At 36.8% G+C, this 15,068-nt stretch overlaps 1 pseudogene; it reads right to left on the minus strand.

Annotated features, from left to right (window-relative positions):
• Positions 1-12,114: 12,114 nt before the first annotated feature.
• LOC147581909 (large ribosomal subunit protein eL31 pseudogene) lies at positions 12,115-12,510 on the minus strand (annotated as a pseudogene).
• Positions 12,511-15,068: the final 2,558 nt, after the last annotated feature.

Here is a 15,068-nt window from a genome sequence, read left to right on the forward strand (position 1 = left end):
AGTTTGTCTTATTGAGTTGGTTTCTGCCGTGTGTACCTGGAGCTCAGTTCTACCGGAGGTCCTCTGAGGAACCATATAGAATGCACTTAGAATTGTCCCTCCAGGCCAGGCCATTTGTCTAGTGAAATTTACTGCTCAATTGATGAGGGTCACCCTTGGGAGAATTAACTCTCCCCAACTTCTGGGCTGCCTCCAGGCAAGCAGAATGAAGAAAGGTGGAGTGATACAGCAGGGACTTGAGGAGGGTGGGGACACTTGCAGCTTGCTCCAGATCTATCTACCACAGCTACAGCTAAAACCCCAGATGGACTGAGGAGATGTGGCACAGGGCTCTATAAGCAGCTGCTTCCAGTGTCATTCAGAAAATATCTGAAACCATTCACTCCATTCATCCCATCAATCAGTACCTTGACTGTTGAGCTGATATGACTAAACAATTGTTTGCTTTTTCATAAATTAAAGTTAACATGCTTTAAGTCCTTCAAAATTCCAGTCAGATACATCTGCATCTTTATATCTGTTTATATTTCTCTCTAATGACCTAGTCAAGACTTCCTATATATTTCACTGACTTTAAGAATGTATATTACTTGACTAACAATTGTGTGTTGATATTGACTAAAAGTAACATCAATTCAATTGATTCTTATAAGAAAACTGCTCCTCCTTTAGCCTTGTAAGTGTGTACTTCTGGTACAAAAGTTGGGCTTGTCTTTTGATTTCAAGATGATGACTATCCTACTGTGACTTACTTCACAAGAGTAAAGTCATGGCTTTGTAGGTTACAAAGTACATTTCCTCTTAAATGGTGCTATTGACAGGGAAAGAGGGCTATCTCCAGGGAGGGAACTGAATTTGAAAGTTTGGGTTATTGAGTGGTAGGTGGTGAAGAGAACCTCTTGGAAGCCAGGCAATCTGGGTAAGATGAACAACTTAAGCTCCAGAAAAAGAAAATCATTATTTATGGTCCAGATTCTCTATATTCAAGTTTTTTTCTTTGTATGTTTTTCTTTTGTTGTTTTCCTGCATTAAATACAACCTTGTTGAAATGTTTTAGTTTATTCTCCATCATGCTTATGACTATTAAATAAAGATTTGGTGTTCACAATTGGCCCTTAGTGTTAAGGGATAATAGTGTTTACATCTGGTGTACTGGTGGTGGTTTATGAGCAAGTTAATCTCCAGGAAGAATCTCTAGTTCACACTGTGGAGATTTCCCCTTCTTTGTGTTTGGTTAAAGAACAAAGTACCTGCTACCTACTACCTTTGGGTCTCACTGTAAATAATTAAGGGTCTCCTTATTTATTGTTTTACTTCTACACCAGTTGATTTAATTAATGTCTTCAAGCAAATCTTTTGTATTGTTATAACAAATGTAGAGTTTAATTTTTTTCCACAAATTGTTTTATTTTAGTGATCTATTTAACCATTTAGTATTAGGGATTAGTTCAGAGGCTGGTCTTATTAACATCTTTATAAATGATGTGGAAAAGGAAGTATACACAATGAAATTTCTAAGCTCTTCTGGTTAATGAAATGACAAACTGATGGGGATAAACTGCTGGAAGACCTCATGAAGCTACATTAGTGGACAGAATATTGATAGATGGAGCTCAGAAAGGACAAAGATAAAATAATGAGCAAGTGCATTTAGGAAGAAAATAGTCCAAAGTATACTTTCAAGGTGATGGGCTTGGAGTTATCCATTACAACTCAGGGTTCATTGTAGACTCTTCTCTGAGAGCAGTGGGGAGTTTGTTAAAGACTGATAAAATTCTGACAATCACCAGGAAGGGAAGAGAAAAAAAAAAAAACGTAGTATCCTCTTCTTACAGAAAATCATGGTGTAGATGTACCTGTTATTCATAGTTCTGACCACTATATTCAAGAATATAATAAAAAAGAAAGCACTAAAGGGTAAGACATCTAAAACAACCAGGAAGAATGGCAAGGTTGCCATGTGAATGTAGACTAAAAAGATATAAATTCTGATATAGAATAGCATAGTTTGAGAGAAAATAGAGCCAAAACCTTCAAAATATTTAACAATTCTTTTTTTTTTTTTTTAATTTTTTTTTCAACGTTTATTTATTTTTGGGACAGAGGGAGACAGAGCATGAACAGGGGAGGGGCAGAGAGAGAGGGAGACACAGAATCGGAAACAGGCTCCAGGCTCTGAGCCATCAGCCCAGAGCCCGACGCGGGGCTCGAACTCACGGACCGCGAGATCGTGACCTGGCTGAAGTCGGACGCTTAACCGACTGCGCCACCCAGGCGCCCCAACAATTCTATTTTGTATATGAAAACTGGTTAACTCTCTTAAAGGAAACAAAGCAAAGACAAAAACTAAAGGAATTTTTAATTGATAGAGTCAACAGAAAGTGGATTTCTGAAACTCATTTTGAGAGAGTTCTTGACAAAAGAAGAATTTCCAAAAAGATTTTGATAAACTCTTGTAGTATGCATTTAAGTTGTTATTTAAGGGGGAAATGATGATTGTGGATTCATTTCTAGCTTTTAAGCTGCATATTAGTATCTATATATGCATTCTTACTACCTATCCTTTGGTATCCATCAGAGGCAGGAAAGAAAAAGGCAGCTGTTAAGAGCCAATAGTTTCATGAGTTGAGAAGTTAAAAATGGAGACATATAATTAGTACATGAGTTTCTCACACATCTGTCACATCATATTGTTTAGTTACTATTGAGACAAGGCAGTGAACATCTAACAGATTTAATCTTTGTAAAACAGAAACATTTCTCAACATTTTTCTTTCTTAACCAAATCAATGAATTCTCATCTGGGGGGAGATTAGCCAATATTAGCAAAATCTCTGATGAAACAACCTGAAAACTCAGAAATTTATTTATGATTTGAGTTTACGTGTTTAAAATTACTGGACCACAACCATGACTGTTTCAGTACTGTTGATTTGCAATACCTAATTAAGAGTACCCTGGTGTAGAATCAGTCTACACAGTGTGACTGGCACTTTGTAATATTCAAAGACAATATAAATGGTTAATTTGATAGCCATCCATAGATGGAGTCTACTTCTAAGAAAATTATACTTTGCTAGCTACAGTCTATTCTCATTTGTCTACTAGATTTTTAAGGATGAACAATAGTAAAGAATGATGTAAAAATGATGTAAAGCGGGGTCAACAAACATTTTTTGAAAAGGTCCAGATAAAAAACATTTTAGGCTTTCCGGATCACATGCACTTAAGCTTTGCAGAGCAGTTTGTTAAAGTCTGTTTGCTTAAGAATACCCTGATTTTGCTCTTTTTTTTTTAATGCAAGTACTCAACCCCCCTGTGGTAGCACTAAGACATCTCTAGACAATACATAAAAAGATAGGTGAAAAAAAAAAAAAAAAAAAAAAAAAAAAAAAAAAAAAAAAAAGATAGGTGAGGCTACTTGTTCCAATAAAACTTTACCTCCAAAAGCAGGCACCAGGCCAAATCTGACCTTTGAATTAGCTGACATCTAAACTAAGGGGAAGCTGAGAATAATGAAACATAACTTATGCAAGCTTTCCAAAGTAAAGGCATTAAATAGAAGTATCTATTTCATAGAAATCCCCTTAATTTAGTTTATGTATATGGTATACCTTTACTTTTAAGACTTGTTCTGCTCTGCCCAGCGTTTTATGTTGACAAGAATCTGGGATTTGCAGAGAGATGGCCTGGGCTCAGGCCCTGTTCTTACGCTTGCCACCTGTGTGACCTTGAGCAAGAGGCTTAACTTTTCTAAGTCCTGGTTGTTTCTTCATAAAATGGAGCTATAATAATGATTAGCTATGAGAATTAAACGAGATAATATGAATGTGAAGGATTTTGTAAAATTTACCTACAAATACTTAAATACAGTAACAGTTACTATGATTACTGTCCAGGGTTGCTGGCCATTTTTCTCTTTGTATATCTTCATAAGTTTATTATCTCCATGCGCTTTCCCTAAGTGAGAAAAAGCCTATCCCACAGAGGGTCTTTCAATATAATATACTTTATGAAAATAATTAAATTATCCATTAATAATAAGCTTTTTAAGAAATGTACATTTGTAGAGAAAAAGAAACCCCACAGTTTATAAAAACAAGAAATAAGAGGAGTTATAGTAGCTGACATAAATGATAATAGGAATTCAAGAAGAAAAGAATATTAGAAGGTGACCAGTTAGAGCAAATAAGTGGAAGAGGAAAGATAAGTCAAGGGGGCAAAGCCAAAAGAGGGCTAACAGTGGGGGTTTAGGAGGGAAAGGAATTTGAAAGGCAAAGTTAAGCCAAGTAGGTTTTGTTCAAGGCAAGTATTAGAGTCTGCAGGCGAAGCACTGTTTAGGAAGTGTGTAGCTCTGGGCTTATTTGTCCCTATGACCAGTGTGACCATTTGACTTCTACACTCTGTTCTAGTTATTACACTTAGGACCTTTCCATTTGTATCTGTATTTACTGACAGGCATCCAAAGATAGGAACCAGGGAAGCATTTAAAATAATAGTCCACAGTTCTGTTGGTTCTGTATTTCTAATCAGAGAAAGCTTCCTTGAGAAAAATGACGCCCATGTGCCCTGACTACAAAATGAGTTAAGGTAAATGAAGATTAAATAGCAGACTTGTTAATCAGGATTTGGGGTAGACTTAAATTTTCACAGTCCATTTTCTCGCTCTCACTTTCTCGCTCTCTCAAGCCTGTATTCCTGCTTATACATTCTCACAACACACATCCACACCCACGCACGCCTGTCATACTTTCTCTACCCAGATGGATGAAATGGACTGAAGTTGGGTGCACCAATGTGTCTTTTATAATCAGTATTCACTGTCTCAGAGTCAGACAAATGAGGAGAAAATAAAGAACATACTTTTTTTGAAAACAGAGAAATGACATTCCTATTTTTCTTCCTGATATGACTCAAACTAACCTATCCAGCCAGGTACCACGTTCACATTAAGTGGATAGTCAGTTGTACCATCTGGCAAACAGAAGGTTAAAAGTATGACTGTTTAAGGAGAAACAAACAATTCAAGAGCGTTTTATTTTCATTTCAAAAAAGAAGTATTTGAAATATGTCTCCTCGTCCCCAAACATAGTTATTTTCATTCATTGGATTATATGTGGATTTGGCTATACCAGCAAAAATATAAAAACACACTGAAGAACTGTATCTTATCTTTTGTTAATTTGGATTTTTAGTGGATTTGGAAGTTTGGGCTTACTGGAAAAAGAAGAACAATTAAATAGTGGGAGCAAGAAGATTAGGAGTGCTTTGATATGTGAGAGAAAGGAATTAATTGCCTTGTTGGAAAAATGTTGAAAATTCTATGAAATACTATCTAGGGTTCCCAAAGATAGAAAACCTTCTCAGAAAAAAAAATTAAGATCAAAGTATTAATGACATTTTCATATTTTTTTTCTGAGTTTAGGAATGGAAGAGGATATGTTCTGGATACTTCCTAAATATCCAGGGGGATAGTGCATGTTCCAGTGGCAGTAACATCTCTGTTTGATTTTAAGCAATTTAGGTTTCACTCTGTAATGAAAAGCAGATTGAATAGGACTCTCCTTCAGGCCCCAGATCCCCCATCTTAGTAAGATAAATCATTCTGTTTTGTTCTTTTACAGAACTTCTTCCCCCCCTCCCTGCCCTGATTCCAAGCTTATTTAAACCCCTTCTATGCAAAGGAAAAAGATTCCTAGGACTATGCTTCCAGTATATGTTCTTCCAAAAAAGAGCAAAATAGTCCATATAAGTTTCATTATTTTTAACCCAATTGATAGAGAAATCAAGAAGAAAAGACATAAGGGTTAAAGGTTTCCCCCAGAACTCTCCTCACCCTAGGTGGACAGGTATATGATCTGACGTTGTATTTCTATTTTTATAATAGGTTCACGTCTTATCCCCATCACCCCACCTCACTTGTAGAACAGTAGTTTCCAAACATAGCAAGACCCTTATTTTAACCAGTAACTAAAGTGAAGACTTGAAGGTGTGACCTGAATTGGATTGAAATTGCTTCTCTCTAGCTTGCCTTTTAGATAATTATAGATACCTGAAGTAATCAAACACATGCACTTAAGCTTTGCAGAGCAGCTTGTCAAAGTCTGTTTGCTTAAGAATACCCTGCTTTTGCTCATTTTTTTTAATGTATTACAGAAGAAACACTCTACTGTGGTAACATATGATGAAAGTGACTCTGATTTCGAATGTAAATATATGCAGGGTGTTTTAAACCGACAGCATTTTGTATGAAAAAGTACTTTTAAAAATATATACTGTATTTGAAATTCAATCGACAGAGAGTAAAACAATAACAATCATTCTATTGTAATTTTTAACATGTACATTGAAAGGATATTCACTCAAGGATGTAATTTTTTACTTTGGAAGAAAAGAGTGAATATGTTACCCAGTTATTTTTAAATACTTGGCTATGAAGTGAAGCTGGTTGAAAAATTGGCTTTTCATTAGGTGGAATCATATGAAATTGCTGATTTTCAAGTTTTCTAACCTACATATAGAATAATTCCACATGGTTCAACCTAAAATATAAGGCTTCCTCAAACTAACAATGTCTCTTCGAAAAAGGGATATTCTTTAAAGCAGTAACCTTCTCATGTTTTTTTTTTTTGTATTTTGAATGGCATCTAAAGACTTAGATGGCTTACAATTTATCAGAGATATATTCATTCCTGCAATTTCCCAGGGCTATTTTTTGGAAATTGTATGAAAAATTAAAAATCCACATGGATTTAAGACTCTAAGCTCACATTTTTTAAAGTCTTGAATATACACATTGGTTTTCTGGGACAATTTAAAACATTTTGTTACATTTACACACCCATAAATCCACCACCACAATCCAAATGTTAAACATTTCCTTCACCCTACTTTATGCTCCTTTATAACCAAAGCGTCGCATCCCTAGCCAACCACTGATTTGACTTCTATCATTATAGATTGATTTTACTTTTTTTTAAAGTTTATTTACTTATTTTGAGATAGAACCAGTGGGGAAGGGGCAGAGAGGTAGTGGGGGCAGTTTCCAAAGTGGGCTCTGCACTGACAGCAGAGAGCCGGATGTGGGGCTCGAACCCATGAACCGTGAGATCATGACCTGAGCCAAAGTCAGATGCTTAACCTACTGAGCCACCCAGGCACCCCAACTTTACCTTTTTTTTTTTCAAAGTTTATTGATTTATTTTGAGAGAAAGAAGAAAGCATGTGTGTGTGTGTGTGTGTGTGTGTGTGTGTGTGTGTGTGTGTGTGAGTGAGCAGGTGGGGGTTGGGGGGGAGGGAGAGAGAGAGAATCCTAAGCAGGCTCTGCACTGTCAGCCCAGAGTCCAACTTGGGCTAGATCCCACAAACTGTGAGATTAAAACCTGAGTCGAAATCAAGAGTCGGATGCTTAACAGACTGAGGTTGGTTCGGTGCCCCTAACATTACTTTTCATAGAATTTATGAAAGTAGAATTATATAGTATGTACCCTTTTGTTCTAGGCTTCATTCAGCATAATGCTTTAGAGATTCATCCATGTTGTTGTGAATATCAATGGTTCATTTCTTTTTATTGCTATGTTGTAGTCTTTTATATGAATATATCATAATTTTGTTTATACATTTACTTGTTGGGCTGTTAATAGTTTTTGGCTATTGTTAAAGATGCTGTGAATACTTGTGTATAAGACTGCATGTTTTTATATTTCTTGAGCAAGTACCCAGGAGTAGACTTGTTGGATTATATAGTAAATGTATGTTTACCTTGTAATAAATTACCAAATTATTTTTCAAGGTGGTAATGCCATCATCTTTGTTTCATAGCTTCTTTATTAACTTTCTTATTGCTGCTACAACAAATTATCATAAATTTAGTGGTCTAAAACAATACATATTTGTTATATTACAGTCCCGGAGATCAAAAGCACTAAATTAGTCTTCTGGTGCTAAAGTCAAGGTGTCAGTAGGGCTGATTCCTTGTGGAGGCTCTGAGGGGAGAATCCATTTCCTTGCCTTTTTTATATTTACTTGAATAATCCAGGATAATCTCTTATCTCAAGATCCTTAAGTAAATCACATATGTAAAATTGCTTTTCACAAATACATTAATAGTCATAAATTCTGGAGATTATACCCTGGACATTTTGGTGGGCCATTATTCAGCCTACCATACTTGTAATACTTGTAATCAAGTAATTTCAACTAAAATTACTCATTCAGCCAAAACTCTAAGGTGTGTAAACATTTTTTGTATAACTTCCCAGGCTTAATAGCTACTTGCAATTGTTGATTACTGTGTGCCAAACACTGTTGCATAGAGTTTGCAAAATCACAGGATGATGTAGGATCAGGTTTTTTGTTTTTTGTTTTTTTGTTTTTTTGTCATTTAAAAGAGATGAAAGTGTAATCAGCTGGTGGAAGATGGAAATCTAAGATGGCCCCAGTGATAAGCTTTAGTGGTGCCAGAAAGGGCTCTACTTACTTACATTTTGGGGAGTCTAAACCTCAAAGGGAAGGCAAAAGTCTGATGAGGTATGTGGGGACCTCAGAGCAGATTGGATCATGGTGGAGTTCCATGGGGCTCAGCCTCCAGTCTGCAAAATTTAGAGAAGCCCCAAATCCAGCATCATGCCTGAGTGGTAGATTGGCAATGCTGGAAAAGATATCTGATCAACAGGTTCAAAGACAGCCTCTCAGAGCCCCGTGACACGCTAGTGAAAGAGGTGAGAGCGGAATGTAGGTTCGTAGGTTCGTAATCCCAAAAGGGGCAGATGGTTTATCTACTAATGACCGGAGGCTATGACAGGACAGGTTTGTCAAAGACAGGACAGGCATCAAAACAGAGTGAGCAAAACACTCACCATTGGGCAAGTGAAGACTGAGCCTGGCACACTTCATAGATATTCCTGGCCTGATACTGGAGACATAATGTAAGCCTCATAGAACTTAGATTATCCGTTGTGGGGAGGGGAAACAAGAAAGTCATGAAATAATAGATTTTTAAATCCAAAGAGATCGAGGCATATCTGGGGGTGACTGAGCCCCCTTGAATTGGGAAGATTAAATTTCCCATTAAAGCGCATGTGAGAGTTAAGTGAAAATCATTTATAGAGAAGCAAAAGTTACGTTTTAGCAAGGCTGACATGTTGCTTGAGAGCTTCATGCTTCTTAAATAGAAGGTATATAAAAACACTTTAACAAAGATGATGCAATTGCCAGGCGTGATGACGATTACTTGATCATAAATATTGTTCCTTGAGATTTCAGATTCTTTGTTCTTAGGATCATCAGGAGTGTTGGCTTTAGAGATTTTTTTTTAGAGATTAATCTTAGATTAACCTTCCTTAAGATCACTGGGAAGGTTGTAAGCGGTAGTATGTGTGAAAAACCCATGGAAAGTCCTATTCTCATATGAAAGACCATTGTTTTCATTTTTTAAATGGCAAAGCCGTGTTCTCTTAACTGCACGGTCCCTTTCCTTTTCTATAATATCAGATACGTTATCTTTCTAGTCATAAATTCTCCTTTCCTGCCCCAACTACTATAAGATGACAATATCACATGATGATGAAAAGGAAAGCGCTCAGGTTCTTCTGTCTTCAAGCCACACAAAGCCAGGGAATATTAGGTGTCTGACTAGTTGTTAATAACAGCTTGAAAATGTGAGTGTCTCTGGGCTGTGAGTATTTTCTAAAGTTCATCATTTTGGCAATTTAATGTGAGATATTTCATAGGGGAGGGGTGGATATAAGAAGATGCAGTTTTAGCCTCCATTTCTTGTTGATTGTAATCACGTTTGTCACTCACCTGCTTGAACTGCTAAAACCCTTTAGGAGCCTGATTGTAGAAGCCTCCTGTTAAGTGGAAAAAAGTCTCCCCTGCCTCTTAGCAAATCATGGTAAACATGTCAACACATTATGGGATGTGGTAAACTTTGGAATATGTGAACATCTGATGAGAAGATCTTTTTGATCGGAACTTTCATGTTGGTTCAATAGGCAGGACTAGTTATCCATTTTGTTTACTTTCAGGTATCTGAGACAGTTATACACACATGCTGGGACTTGGGGTCACCTCTCTGCAAAATGTATGGAAACACATTTAACACATGGGCTTTTGAATCTCCCCGTCAAACCCGGCACCTCTCCTAGTATTTTAAATGGGAGGTCCTGCCTCTAAGATGGTGCCTAGATATTTTAAAATAGACACATTAAATCAAGTACAAAATGTGGTTAGATTTTTTTTTCCCCTGGGTGTTTGCAGCACATTTGTAAAAGTTGTTAAAAGACTTGTTTTGCTGAATTTTCATTAGCACATTCTTAGTGAGATAGTAACATTCAATATCACTGACAAATGTATTGGGCATCTCTAGTAAGATTTTTTTCTAATTATTGGATTTGTAGTGATTCAGGAGTTGGCAGAAATTCTAAATACTAATAATTTAAGGAATCTAACAATTACTGTGATGACCCTAATATTCTAAATAGTAATAACCACAGCTACACTCATTGAACATTTATTATGTCCCAGGCATTATTTACAGTGCTTTCCATGTGTTGCCTTACTAATCACAACAACCCTCTGAAGTAGGTACCACTATTATTCCCATTTTGCAAGTGAGGAAACAGACTTTGTTAAACACTTCTCTAACTTACAAAGCTAGTGAGTGGTAAGCTATAATATGAACAGAGTCAGTCCAATATTCTTAATCACCATCCTAATTAAATTCAACTTCCTTTAGTCTTTATTTAATATTTTTAATGAAGACTATTTTTTCACAGCAGTTTTAGGTTCACAGAATAATTGAAGGGAAGGTACAGAGGTTTCCCACATACCTTTGCCCCCCAGGCATACCCTCACACTTTATCAATATCTCTCACCAGAGTGGTACATTTGTTACAACTGATGAACCTATATTGACACATCATAATCACCCAAAGTCCATAGTTTAAATTAAGGTTCACTCTTGGTATTGTACATACAAGGGGTTTAGACAAATGTGTAATGACATGTTTCCATCATAATGATACCCTAAAAATTCTCTGTATTCTACCTATTCATCCCTTTTCCTCAACCCTGGTAACACTGATCTTTTTGTTGTTTCATAGTTTTGCCTTTTCCAGAATGTTATTTATTCAAATTGTATAGTATATATATCAGCTTTTTAGATTGGCTTCTTCACTTAGTAATATGCGTATAAGGGTCCTCTATATCTTTCCATGGTAGGATCACTCATTTCTTTTTAGCACTAAGTAATATTCCATTGTTTGGGTTTACCACAGTTTATTTACCCATTCATCTACTGAAGGAAACGACTTGGTTGCTTCCAAGTTTGGGCAGTTATGAGTAAAGCTACTATATAAACATCCACATGCATTTTTTTTGTCTGGATGTAGTTTTCAATTCCCTTGGGTAAATACCAGGAAGCACTATTGATGAATCTTATGATAAAAGCGCATTTAGTTTCATAAGAAATTACCAGATTGTCTTGCTAAGTGGCTGTACCACCTTGAGTTTTCACCAGCAGTGAGTTCCTATTATTCCAACATTTGGCATTGTCAGTGTTCTGGATTCTGGCCATTCTAATAGGCAGGTAATGGTACCTCATTATTGTTTTAATTTGCATTTTCCTAATGACAAATGATACGAAGCATCTTTTCATCTGTTTATTTGCCATCTGTATATCTTTTTTGGTGAGGTGTCCGGTAAGATCTTTGGCCCATTTTTTAATTGGGTTGTTTTTTTATTGTTGAATTTTAAGGATTCTTTGTATATTTTAGATAATAGTCCCTAACCAAATATGTTCCCTCTCACTCTGTGGCTTGTCTTCTCATTCCCTTGGCATTGCCTTTTGCAGAGTTCAAGTTTTTAATTTTAATAAAGTCCAGCTTATCAATTATTTCTTTCATGGATTATGTCTTTGGTGTTGTATCTAAAAAGTCATTGCCCCTACCCAAGGGCATGTAAGTTTTCTCCTATGTTTTCTTCTAGGATTTTTATAGTTTTAGATGTCACATTAGGTCTGTGATCCATTTTGAATTAATATTTTGTGAAGTGTGTAAGGGGACTCATTTTTTTTTAAATGTGGATGTCTAGTAGTTTCAGCACCTTTTTCTTTTTTGCAGTCTTATAGCTTTGTTTGACAATCAGTGGTTAGTTCTCATCCCCATGAACTGTCTGTGGATTTTTGAAAGTGGTGACGGGTACATAGGCAACCAACGTATAGAGCTTATTTGGTGAATCTTCATCCTCGTTAAATTTTCTGGACAACTGCACATGGAAAAGGTAGGGAACATTCCTTATTCCTTTGGCCCACACAGCTTTGTTGAGTGTGGTGTCATTGCCTACAGCTGGAGTTCCCATCTCCTTCATGGCAAATTTTCATATCTCTTTAAGTGCCTGAGGGGCACGCTTCTTGAAACCCACTCCATGGATGCACTTGTGAACATTGATGGTGTATTCTCTGGTGGCAGAATGGCTCTTCTTCTCACCAGGCTTCTTTGTGGGAGCCATTCTCCCAGCCTGGTTGGAAAGCTCAGCACCAATTTGTTGAAGACACTATCTTTGCTCCATGTATTCCCTTTTCTCCTTTGTCAAAGATCAGATGACTATTTATGAGGGTCTATTTCTGGGCTCTCTATTCTGTTCCATTGATCTATTTGTTCCTTCACCAATACTACACTGTCTTGATCACTGTAGCTTTATTTATTTTTTAATGTGTTTTTACTTTAATTAATTATATTTTGGAGAGAGAGAGAGAGAGCATGTGCACAACAAGTGGGGGAGAGGGGCAGAGGGAGAGAAAGAGAGAGAGAGGGGGAGAGAGAGAGAGAGAGAGAGAGAGAGAGAGAGAGAGAGAGAGAGAATCTTAAACAGGTTCCATACCTGGTGTGAAGCCTTGTGTGGGACTTGACATGAGGCTTGATCCCATGACCCAGGATCATGACATGAGCTGAAATCAAGAATTGGTGCAACCAACTGAGCCACCCAGGTTCGTTCGTTCTTTCTTTCTTTCTTTCTTTCTTTCTTTCTTTCTTTCTTCCCATGCAAATTTTATCTTTGTTCCTCTATATGTAAAATGTTTTTCTCCTCTGGATTTTTCAGCACTTTTTTCTTTATCTTTTTAAAAATTTTGTTTTGTTTTTCTTTATCTTTGATTTTATGTAGTTTTAAAATGATATGCCTAGGTACAGCTTTTTGGTATTTATCTTGCTTGATGTTCTCTGAGCTTCCTGGATCTCTGGTTTGCGTTCTGATATTAATGTGAGGAAATGGTTATTATTGTTTCAATATTTCTTCTAGTCCTTTCTCTCTGTATTCTCCTTCTGGTGTTCCTGTTGCATGTATGATACACCTTTTGTAGCTGTCTCACAGTCTTGGATTTTCTGTTCTACTTTCTTTTTGTCTTTATTTTCTGTGCTTTTTTATTTTCACAGATTCTACTGATATCTTCTAGATCAGAGAGTCTTTCCTCTGCTGTGCCCAGTCTACCAATAAGCTTGTCAAAGGTGTTCTTTATTTATGTTACAATGTATTTTATCTCTAGCATTTTTTTTTGTTTGTTTTTTTCTTAGTATTTCATCTCTGCTTACATTGCTCATCTGTTTTTACATGCTGTCTACATTATCCATTACAGATCTCAGAATATTAATCATGGTCATTTTAAATTCTTGGTCTGGTAATTCCAACATACTTGCCATGTCTGGTTCTGATGGTTGCTCTGTCTCTTTAAATTCGGGGTTAATTTTTGCCTTTTGATATGCCTTGTCTTTTGTTTTTTTTGTTTTTTGTTTTTTTTTTAAATAACCAGACATGTTGAGTACTGCTATAAGTAACCTTTGGATAACAAGTGCTTTGCAGTCTCTGAGTAAGCCCCAGTCTTTTAGTGTGCCTGTGCCTCTGAACTGTGAACCCCACAAGTGTTTCTCAGTCTTTTCTCTCCCTTGGTTGGGACGGGATGTCTAGAGTGGGCAAAGGTTGGGTATTAACCCCGTTTTCATGTGGAAGGCTGGAGCTGGCTAGAGTTGGGTATTTCCCAACTTTTCCCAGAGCCAGTCAGGCTGTGACAATATCCCAATAGGTTAGGCTCTGGTTAACTAGTTTCCCCAAAAGGAAGAGTGCTCTGGCATATTTCCAAATGGTTTCTTTTCTTCTCCCCTTGCTGGAAGTGCAAGAGGATTTTTCTCTGATATTTACTATTGGAACCTGGCCAAGTTCCTACAGATAAATCTCAGAGTATTTTGGGGTCCCCCTTATCACTGAGGCCCCCTGGAGTTTTCACTCTCAGTCTTGTCCTCACTGAGCCTCTAGCAATTTGTTCAGTTACAGTTCTTTCTTCCTTGGTGGTTTCCTCTTAAGAGTCTGTCCTCTGATAAGCCACCACTCCCTATATTCATCTGCTTGTCTCTCCAGTCTTGGGGACCACTGCCCTGTGTCTTCCCTGTGTCTTCCCCTTTCTTCTGGATCCAATAAGAGTTGTTGATTTTTCAGTCTGTTTAACTTTTTACTTGTTAGAATGGAATGGTGCCTTATGCATGCATAAGGGGCTAGTTATACATAGAACCAAAATCACAAGTCTAAACTCTATTTTTTGTTTTCCTTTCTTTTTTTTCCCAATTTCCCCTAATTCTATTTCTTGTTCTTCCTTTCTTTTTCCCTATATCTTTACCACCTCCTTTCCTCATTTTTACTTGCTCATTTTACTTGTCCCTCCTATTCCCTTTCTCTCTCTCTTTTTTCTCTTCACCTTACTTCTTCTAAGGTTACATTTTCCAAGGTGTTCTAAATGTAGAAAATGTATCACTAAACAAGCATAAATGTTGGTTAAACTCAAGGTTTAAATTAGGGGCTCTTAAAGAAGAGAACAGGTTGGAATCATGAGTTCTAATACTGAGAGAAGTGAGGGGGGAGATATTTCACCATTTGGGTTGAAGCTTCATCCAAAGGTATTTAAGACATTGAATTTCCATTGGTACTCAATGTTCTGATCCCAAATATCATTTTTTCTTCTCTGTTTTGTTTCTACAGGGGAATTAGTAGGGGAAAAATGCAAATGATAAGGCAGTATGTAG

The sequence above is a fragment of the Puma concolor genome, chromosome B1 (genome assembly GCF_028749965.1).
Source record: "Puma concolor isolate L17-30 chromosome B1, mPumCon1.1.hap2, whole genome shotgun sequence".
Taxonomy (NCBI): Eukaryota; Metazoa; Chordata; class Mammalia; order Carnivora; family Felidae; genus Puma; species Puma concolor.